This window comes from Cibotium barometz, chromosome 18 (assembly GCF_041138505.1).
Source record: "Cibotium barometz isolate CiBa-2024 chromosome 18, ASM4113850v1, whole genome shotgun sequence".
NCBI classification, from domain to species: Eukaryota; Viridiplantae; Streptophyta; class Polypodiopsida; order Cyatheales; family Cibotiaceae; genus Cibotium; species Cibotium barometz.
In genome coordinates this window covers 40,737,045-40,747,053 of record NC_141063.1, presented here as the reverse complement: position 1 = coordinate 40,747,053, position 10,009 = coordinate 40,737,045, and the positions used below count along the sequence as shown (strand labels likewise).

At 38.4% G+C, this 10,009-nt stretch overlaps 1 pseudogene; it reads left to right on the top strand.

Moving 5' to 3' along the window:
* Positions 1 to 5,087: 5,087 nt before the first annotated feature.
* On the top strand, positions 5,088 to 6,815 carry LOC147629343 (uncharacterized; annotated as a pseudogene).
* The last annotated feature ends 3,194 nt before the right edge of the window (positions 6,816 to 10,009 follow it).

The window sequence follows — 10,009 nt, the reverse complement described above, 5'->3', positions numbered from 1 at the left end:
ATGCCATTAATTAAAGTCTATTAGAACTCAATCATGTTGGCCTTGACTATGCTAACATAAGCATGCTTGTACTAGTTGATGTGTTGTTATAAAGGCATGAGTGCGAACATCATTCCTCAATCATTTAGTAGAAAATGGACATATTTGTATGCTTAGTCCATCGCCATATGATAGATTGGCATTTTATCCACACACACACACACACACACAAACCTTATTCAATTACTTTAAATTTGTACATACAAGCATACATAAAATATAGTAATTTTATTGCTTTAATTTTTTATGTATGTATGTACATGCTTATATACAGGATTCAAGGTGCAAGCAATTTCATCCTAAAGGTATGCCACCGAAGGGGGGAGGAAAAGAGCAACTACAAGAGGTAATTTCTAAAAGTCATAGATATTGATATCTCTCACATGTTTATAGTAGTCATGAACAATATAGTCATCCCTCTTGCTTGTGACAAGTCTTATGGGTTACAATCCGTGCCATCGAGAAGAGCTATGAGCGAGGAGTACACCTCTCGCACTCCACAAAATGATACTAGCAACTAAGGCCAAGGCTACTCTCAGGAAGACGGAGCATCTCATGATGTGATTAATGCAAGAAGTGCAGGATGAGACCCGAGGGAAACAAAGGTAGGAAGGGGCCAAGGGCAAGGAGAGCAAGGTAAGAGTGCAAGATAGGTCTAGCAAGATGAAGCTGCAAATACAAAAAAGGGAAAAGAAAAAGCTCCAATGCATCCAAGAGTCCTTGGGAAAGATATCCAAATTAGACATCTACAAGATGTGCTTGATGAGTTTCAGATGTAGACAAGAACTAAACCCCCTTTGATTCCATTGTGTAGATCGATTCCCCAATGAGGCCATCCACAAACTCCATCGGAGGTTGTTGTCTTATAAATTTGATTCTAGAGGTTATGCTCTAGTGCACCATTTCTAGTTTCCATATGTGAAGGCCAAGAAATGATCAATGTTTCTATGTTATTAATCTTGGTCAACAAGAATGGGGCCCTATTTGAACTAAGTGATGACTATGACAACGAACTAAATGATGAGTGGCAAGACTTGAAAGGGAATACGTTCGTGGTTTGAGACATGAATCACAAGTTGAAGAAGGTATGGTTTTCTCGGATCAAAGAAGGTAACTCTTTTAAGAGTAGTTACATCTTTTCCATAAGACTTTGCATTGTGTGTGTTATCGTCATGCTTACTTATGGGTATGATACACTATAGATTATTAAAATATATGTCTTGCATCTTTTCCATAAGACTTTGCATTGTGTGCGCGATTGTCATGCTTACTTACAGGTATGATACACTATAGCTTATTCAATAATGACAACTTGCCATATCAAGTTGAGATGTGATTCATTGAGGTGGAGGAATCTCAAGAGGGAGATCTGCTACTTGCCTTGAAATCAATCAATGAGTAAATCATGTTACTAATAATACTACTCTATGTTGATATTGAAGACTCGTTCAAGTGGATGTGGAGTTTTTGCCTTCATATGGGCATGAGGTTTTCCTCTTTCAAAAATTTGGCATGGTGGAAAAATCCTCACTTCTTAAGTTTTTGAGTGGAGGATAAAATATGGGTGGAAGTGAAGATGATGATAAGAAGGAAAAATAGCTACCCATGATACACAGTGTGTCATATCACTGCTTGTTTGGAAGGTACCTATCCACATAAACTAGAAATGTATTATGTGGAAGGTACCTACTTATATAGACGTATACTATTCTCATTTGTTGTTCTTATGGAAGGATTATTTTTTAGCTACATTCAAAAAGGCTACCCAAAATATTGATCGATCTAAGATGAGTCAGGAGTACACTAGCAAGTTCAATAAGGTTGTAAAATACATGGAAGTTGACTTTTGTGATTGAGCCTATAAGATGGTGTCTATTTTCGATCTTGCATATGGTGATGGCTTTTTCTAGCTTTTATTTAGTTATGATTGGAATCAAATGGGCACCCTAAAGTGTAGATATTAGCCTAATCTCATCTCAACCCTAATAGTTAATAAATATTTATGTTTCACTACTTCCAAAGTATTTCTATTGGCCATGAGTGTTTTTTGGTGTGGAAATTGTGACCTCCCGCACATGGATCGAGAGGCAGGTGCAAAGGTTTCTAATAAGATCTTTCCAACAAGTGCTCATGGAGTACTGATAAATATGACAAGACAGACACAACTAGAAAAGTCTTACTTAAGAGGAGGGACAAAGAGATCTGAGTACTTGCCTAAGTAAATCCCTATATAAGTTGGATAATAATAACAATTTACAAAATGTATGGGATGAGATTTAAGTTCTTTCAAGGATTGATCATATATCCTCTCAAGTGTTAACCCATTTTAGGGTTAACAAGAGTTACCACAATAATTCTACATCAAATAGCACAGACAGAGACACTAAAAGCATATATGATCAAAAATTATAAAGCAATGGTTTCCAAATCTACAACTTGAATGGGCACTCAAAAATAGTCTAACAAAATACTTATGCAAATTCTCCCACTCTAAGAGCGTGTGGCAACAAGCTAGAATGGATTCCATGTGAATCTACTTTATGCATGTAATATGAGATTAAGCATTGTACAAGAAATAGGCCACTTATGAGCCTTGGGCACCTAGTCGACCATAATTTAAGTATGTGAATGTACTTCATACATGTAATATGAGATTAAGCATTGTACAAGAAATAAGCACCTTGGGCACCTGGTCGACCATAATTTAAGTATGTGTGAACACTTATGGCCGACCATAATTTCAGTATGTGTGAACACTTATGGCTTTATATATAAGTCACTTTCTCTACTCTCCCATTGTGCAATTGAGTCTTTATATTGTGCTAAAACTCTCTCTAATCTTCTTCTCTAATGCATGTTAGTGAGTGTGTGGGGTTGGTGTAAAGTGAGAGGAGGGACAAGGACTTATAGTGCAATGCAATGGTGTGACATGCTAATAGAAGAAGGCAATGAAAACTACTCCCCAAGGAGATGTGGAGCTTGGAGACCTTGAGGGTTACAAGCTCATCCATTGGAAAGATCCTCACAATGGTTATAGCTTGATACTAAGGTAATCTCTTGTGAATGTGTTTTTAAGGGAGACCGAAGGCAGGCAATAACATTTTTGGCATCACTTGTACTACTAAGGAGCAATCCTTTGGCTTTTTTTGTTGCTTGTTCTCTAAATCTATGCATAACCCATTGCCCATACTCTTTAGTAGTGGATTCCCACAAAAAAAAGTTTGCTGTATAGAGATTTGAGGTGCTTTTGATTCTTTTTTGCACTCTTTTTGTTTTGAAAAGAATGTGGTTTAGCTTAAGTTGTTGTTCGTGTTGTGTTTTGATGAATTTAACTGATTCATTTGACATGTGCATAGGTAAATCTAGGATTAGAATGCATCATTTACATTACATTAAGCATACTCTCTTTAGTACTTTTTATATAAGCTTTAGATGCTAATTTTTGCACTTCCAATTAGTTTTTTAATGTATTTGAGTAGATTAGAGTGTTAGCATCTATTTTTTACATAAGCTTTAGATGCTAATTTGTTCACTTCCAATACATTTTTTAATGTATTTGATTAGATTAGAGTGTTAGCATCTACTTAGCTTAATTAGAGTGTTAGCATCTACTTAGCTTAATCATTAAGTTTTTTAATGTATTTGATTAGATTAGAGTGTTAGCATCTACTTAGCTTAATCATCAAAAAAACTTATAAATCTCTTAATTTTTACTAATTTCACTGATTGGATTGGTTTTTGCATTAGAAAAGAGATTAATGAAGAGAGTAGAAAATCCCAAAAAAATAGAGGTATTAGTGGTTGCTGAGTCAATATGAGCTTAGAAAAAGAGACTAGAAGTGCATAGAGTGCATTTTAATGCATCATTGCACCAAATCAACATACAAAACTCACAAAATTGTGAGGTCAGTGAACGTATTCTAATGCTCATCTCAAAGATCTTTTTGGGCTCTTCAAATCTTTCCTCGAGCAAATCCAAACGATTTTCATCGTTTGGCCTCCGAGCAACAGCTACAAAATCGAGGCAAGAAAACACTAAAATAGACCAAAAAAAACTTATGGACCACTTTGGGGCTACAATTTTAGAGACCAAATAAAAGAATTTTGGCAAGGTCAAGGGAGAAAAGTTGTAATATTCAAAAAATTCTACAACTCTCTCATAGAACTCGTTTCCACATTTTGTCTATAACCTATTTGAAAAAGGGTTGGCAAATAGGTTTTGAGGCCTTCTCTACTATCTGAGAAATTACTTATGTGCACACTTTTCAAAAAGGGTGTTCACATGCCCTACGCCTAAGAGGAAACTCATGTAAATGAACCCTCAATGGGTTGCGAAATAGAGGGTAGACCAGGCATATAAAGATTGCTTACAAAGGTTGCTTCGAGATAAAAGGAAACCCAAAGCACGCACGCACGCACACACACACACAAAGGAGAACAGTGGTTGTAATGGTTAACCTAGGGAGTTTAACATCATAACTCAATCCAATAGTTGAAACCTATCAGCCCTTGCGACGACCCATGCCTCAAGAACAACCCCCAATCACATTTGACAATGCATTGGACCAATCTTATGCCTCCAATTATGTCACTAGGTTTTAAACCCTTGGTGACACCAATTCCCACGATAACTACAGAGAGGTATGTGGTGTCCTTAAAAATCTCATGTTCATTGCTTTAATTTTTTCATGGTTCTCTCTTGATATTGAATCTAAAACTTTATGTCAATACTGAAAGTATGACATCTATTTTTTTCAAACTTGAATGTTTTGTATGGAGTGTATGTAGGCGAAAATAAATATTGCATATGATGACTTTAACAAAGGTCAAAGATCCAAAAGGGACACACTTTGGGGATTATAAGAAATTAAGATCTTACATGAGGCAAGAAGTATATTGGCTACATATGTTTAATGAGGCGTGTATTCAAATTGCCAAGTTTGAGGTGGAAGGGCCTCAAATGCCTAAGAGTTTTGAGGGATATTTTAAAGCCCAACACAAAATTCATGTGATAAATGCATACTCTCACATGTTACATGTTAGGCAACATGAAGAGTGCTTCTGACGGGGTTAACATGCCTGAGTTTCCATTCTCAAGCAAGAGGCTTGTATACAAGTAGTGTTACATTTCATTCAATAGCCATTATGTATATGTTAGTTTGCTTCTTATGTCATCAAAAATCTATTGTTCAAAAAGCATGACGAGCTCTCTTTTATAGATGGCTCTTGGATTGCATTGAGCACAAATTCATTTCAGATATGCCCTCGGAGATTGCAGAGTGGCTAGATCCACATGATGAGAACACTATGTTCTCAATTACCTTAGTGGAGATGGGTATTACTGCATGGGAGTGCACCCATTATCCTTGGTGGATTGAGTACCCCCTTGGAGTTTATCACTAAGCAAGAGCAGCAGCTGCATGCTCGTAAATAAACTCAAACCTACTTGACACTCTTAAAATTAAGATAGTTGTAAGCGTTAAGGTCTTTGGTTGTTTATTTGTCTTATTTGTATGCATGAAGTCTTTCTTCAAGAAAATCCCAAAGTGGTTTTGAATGTGAGCATCACATCTCCACCCACAGAGGAGGTGACACAAGTAGTTGGGAAAAAGACTTCAAAGAAAACCAACAAAGGGAAAGAGTAGATCCATGGTGAGGAGCCATCTAACCAAATAAATACGGTGGTTATAGAGGATGAGGATGGGGATGAGAGTGAGCCATCCCCTTTGATTCGCAAGAGGGGGGGGAAATCTGTACCTACCACTATGAGCAGGTCTGTGGTCCCTAAGTCCATCATGGATCATCCGGCTTTAGAGAGATGCCCAACAATGTGTACTACAGGTACAAGACTTTAATGATGTGCTAATTCATGAATTTGAAATGAGCATGTTACTTTAAAAGACTTATATTTGTGTTTTGAGTAACTCTATGTAAATGTGTATGGCAATGGAAAGGGGACCAATACTACACAACTTTTGTGGATGCCCTTTTGGTGGATGTGGTAGCCATTGATGACTTTGCACGGGATAGGTAGAGTAGTTGCATTAAACATCCTATTATATAGTGGATTTGAAGCTAAGCTTGCATCTAAAATTAGCTTAGCTAATATGTCTTTACATTGATGCAGTATTTAGGAGTGGTTTGGGACCTCACACTCTACCTTATTTCACCACGTGTACCACCACCACATGGGGAGTACTCTAATACAGTGGCTCGACTTTTTTTTTCTGATTTTCCTACATCCATGCTAGTGCATGGAGTGCACGTTGCCTCACCAGGTAGACAAATTGTTAGAACACATATTGTATATTTTAATTTCATTTCATATTGCACTTACAATTTTCCTACTAGAAATTAGTGGGAGTACGTCCTGACATTCCTGAGTGGAATGTATTAACTACACCATTGGTGAGGGGAGTCATGGAGATTGCAGACACACACCTTGCAGATGAGGGATTCCTTGTTACTCTCTTTGTCTTGCCCAGGACACCTGGGCAAGATATTGAAGTATGTAGGTAAATCTGGACTACAGGTTCATTGTTCATGGGCACTTGTGTGCGATGGTGGTTACTTACATCCACACACAGGAGAGCAGGTGTGTGTGGTAGAACACTAATATTTTATTAATAATTTTGTGCCTTATAATAGATTTGTTTGTGCAAGTCACAGATCTCACAATTGGCTTGTTCTATCGTAAGAACATGCGTGTGCCCCACTATGACAGAGAGGCCGGTGAGGAGGTATCTCATCTCTTATTCCCAACAGCTAGGAGTTAGAGTGATTGAGCACTCCAATGCTTTTTTTTGTAATTACACTAACTACAAAAATGTGAGTTTTTTTTTACAGTCTATTAGTAGTGAGTTTGCACAAACTACAAAAATGTGTGTGGTTTCATGGATTCCTTTTTTCGTTGGCTATAGTTGGTTGTTGGTGACATTCACACACAAGGATGATTATGTTATTGATGTTTTGGCTGGATGTGGTGGATTAGGAGCAGCTTGTGCTGTGAGGAGATGCACCAAGCTTATGTAGACTTGGTAGAATGTCGAGTCTACATGCTCATCACAATGGCTACTCCTCATAAAGGGGGCCTTACAAATTAGAGCACATTGATCACCCACAGTCAAAACATGAGGGTGGAACATTGAGAAAATGCTTTTCTAACAAGTAGCATCCAATGTAATGGTATTATTATCTAGCTTCTTTTGCCAAAAGAGAGAAGCAAGACTCTTGAGTTGGGAATGAGCTTCCCTCATTCTTTCCTCAATAGGTAGCTTCCTGGAAGTAGGAAAATATATTGCACCCATCCTTTGGGTACTTATAGAATCCCTTCTAATTTTAGGAGTAATTGTACCATAGGTTGAAGATAAGTCTCCCCTGGTTTCCCTCTACTCTTGGGTCTTCCAGTGTCTACTTTCATGCCTAAGATTAATGGCTATCACTTGGTAGCCTATGGAGCTTCTCTTTTAGGACTTATAATTGTATCCTAGGATTCCTTAGGCTAAGCTAATGAAACCACCAGATAGCATTGGAGAAGAAGTACCCTTCTCCCCTACCAATTCCTTGTTTATGAGGTTTTTCCATGGTTTCCTTACTACTTATGATTCAAAAGAATTGTCTTTGCAAAGCAAACACACTCCTTTGTGTGCTAGTCGGGTGAGCTAACCCTGTCGAAAATACAAGTGAATAGGGTGTGCGGGAACAAGACCTTGGTTAGAGGTTGTAAAAGAGAAGATGTAAATGTGAAAGAACCTGTGAAAAGGTGAGAAGAATCTACTGGGAGAGAATAAAGGGTAGCATGAGAAGATTTAGGAAGTGTGGAGATATTCTGGAAAGTGTGGAGATATTCTGGGAGATATTCTGGGAAAAGTGAAGAGGTGGAGAGAATCAGGGAAAAGAGGTGGAGTGAATCATGGAGAAATCAGTGGGATTTGATGCTTGATGTAAACTCTATAAATTGAGGCATTGCCCTAATGAGAATTTGTTGGTTTTTGAGTATCCATGCCTACATTAATCTATTTGGTTAATTACCCACTAATCACTTTGTTAATGATGTTGATTCTAGTGTTTGATCCACCATAGCTCATCACAATGCTCAAATTTCAACATGGTATCAGAGCCAGGTTTAGAATCCATCAGATTTATGAGTCCATTATCTAATTAATTAGGATTAGTAGATAATTAGAAAATAATCAAAATTTTAGTTATTTTTCACTTCACTTCTGTACCCCTAGCCAATAGAGGAGTCCATTCTCCTTGCACAGTCAAAATTAGCCCTAGTGCTTCTAACCATAGCTAGCCATCTCAAGGCTCTTCAAGCCCATCAACTCCACGCAACAAACCGCCGACGGATGCAGCAGAATTTACGATTTTAGCAGGCACCGTTTTTTTGAAGGGGATTGGAGATTTCTTCTTACTCAGTTCAAATGTCTCTAATTCCTCCTAGCCCAAGGTGTTTTCAAGCATGCTCTACAAGCTGGTGAAGATAGAATTCAGTTTCATCAAGTCTACAATGAGATCCAAGCTCTTCATCCATCAATTCTGTAGGTGACTTTGGTAAAACAGAGATTAAGCTTTCAATATTTGATCAAATCTTATATTTATTGGCTTAATCCTCTACTAGACTCATTGATATTGGTGTCTTTGAAAGCATTTGAGCTCATTTGAAGTCTAAGGCACCATATCTGGACTCCCCGCATACTCTGTTTTTTGCACACAAAATAGTGGATTAATTTGCTAATCAGTGATTAATCAGTGCTAATCACTATATTTTGGTGCAATTGAGGATTCAAATTAACCATTAGGTATCTGATACAGATCCCTATAGCTTCAGATTGCAATTCGGAGTTGGTTTGATACTCCAACCATTCCGTACAAATTGGTTACCCTTGATTTAATGTAATTTCTGGTAAAATTGTGCTGATAAATTTATGAAAATCATCATTTTGCATTTAACCCTTGGTTAATGCCTATAAATCTCACTCAAATTCAAGATTATTCACAACTAGAGTTGCATTTGGAAATGTGCATGAGTGAATGCTATACGCATTATGTATTGGGCACATTACATCAGTGTAAATATGGGATCAGACACTGCCAAAATAAGGCAAGAGGTAAGACCTCCCAAATAAATTTGGGTTTGCATTGCATGACACAAGATGAACATCAAAAGCCCAAAGAAACTGTCAGCAAAACAGTGAAACATGTTGCTCACATGGAGCAAAAAGACCTGACGGACAAGCTCATGGCCCCAGCCATGAAAGAAGAAGAATATCTCTTTCCAAGAAGAGGATCCACACCAAGAAGATCTAAAGGAAGCATTGAAGGAAGACATGGACACGAGAAGAGAAGCTGCCACAAGAAGAGAAGCTGCCACAAGAAGACTGAAAGAAGAGACGGACGCGTGGAGAGAAGCTGCCACGACAAGAAGACTGAAGACAAGAGAAGATGTGAGGCTCCAAAGAGTGAGGAGCCATGTGAAAATCTCTGAGAGAGAGAGAGAGAGAGACCCCACAACCCAATGTAACCTGCCCCAACAAAGTAAAACCACCTCTGAGCCACCAATGATGTAGGCCACGTGGTAGAGAGATGTATGTGTGAGCACTTTAGTCAAGGTTGCGGGCGCGTGGAGAGAAGTTGCCACAAGAAGACTGAAAGAAGAGACGGACGCGTGGAGAGAAGCTGCCACGACAAGAAGACTGAAGACAAGAGAAGATGTGAGGCTCCAAAGAGTGAGGAGCCATGTGAAAATCTCTGAGAGAGAGAGAGAGAGAGACCCCACAACCCAATGTAACCTGCCCCAACAAAGTAAAACCACCTCTGAGCCACCAATGATGTAGGCCACGTGGTAGAGAGATGTATGTGTGAGCACTTTAGTCAAGGTTGCGGGCGCGTGGAGAGAAGTTGCCACAAGAAGACTGAAAGAAGAGACGGACGCGTGGAGAGAAGCTGCCACGACAAGAAGACTGAA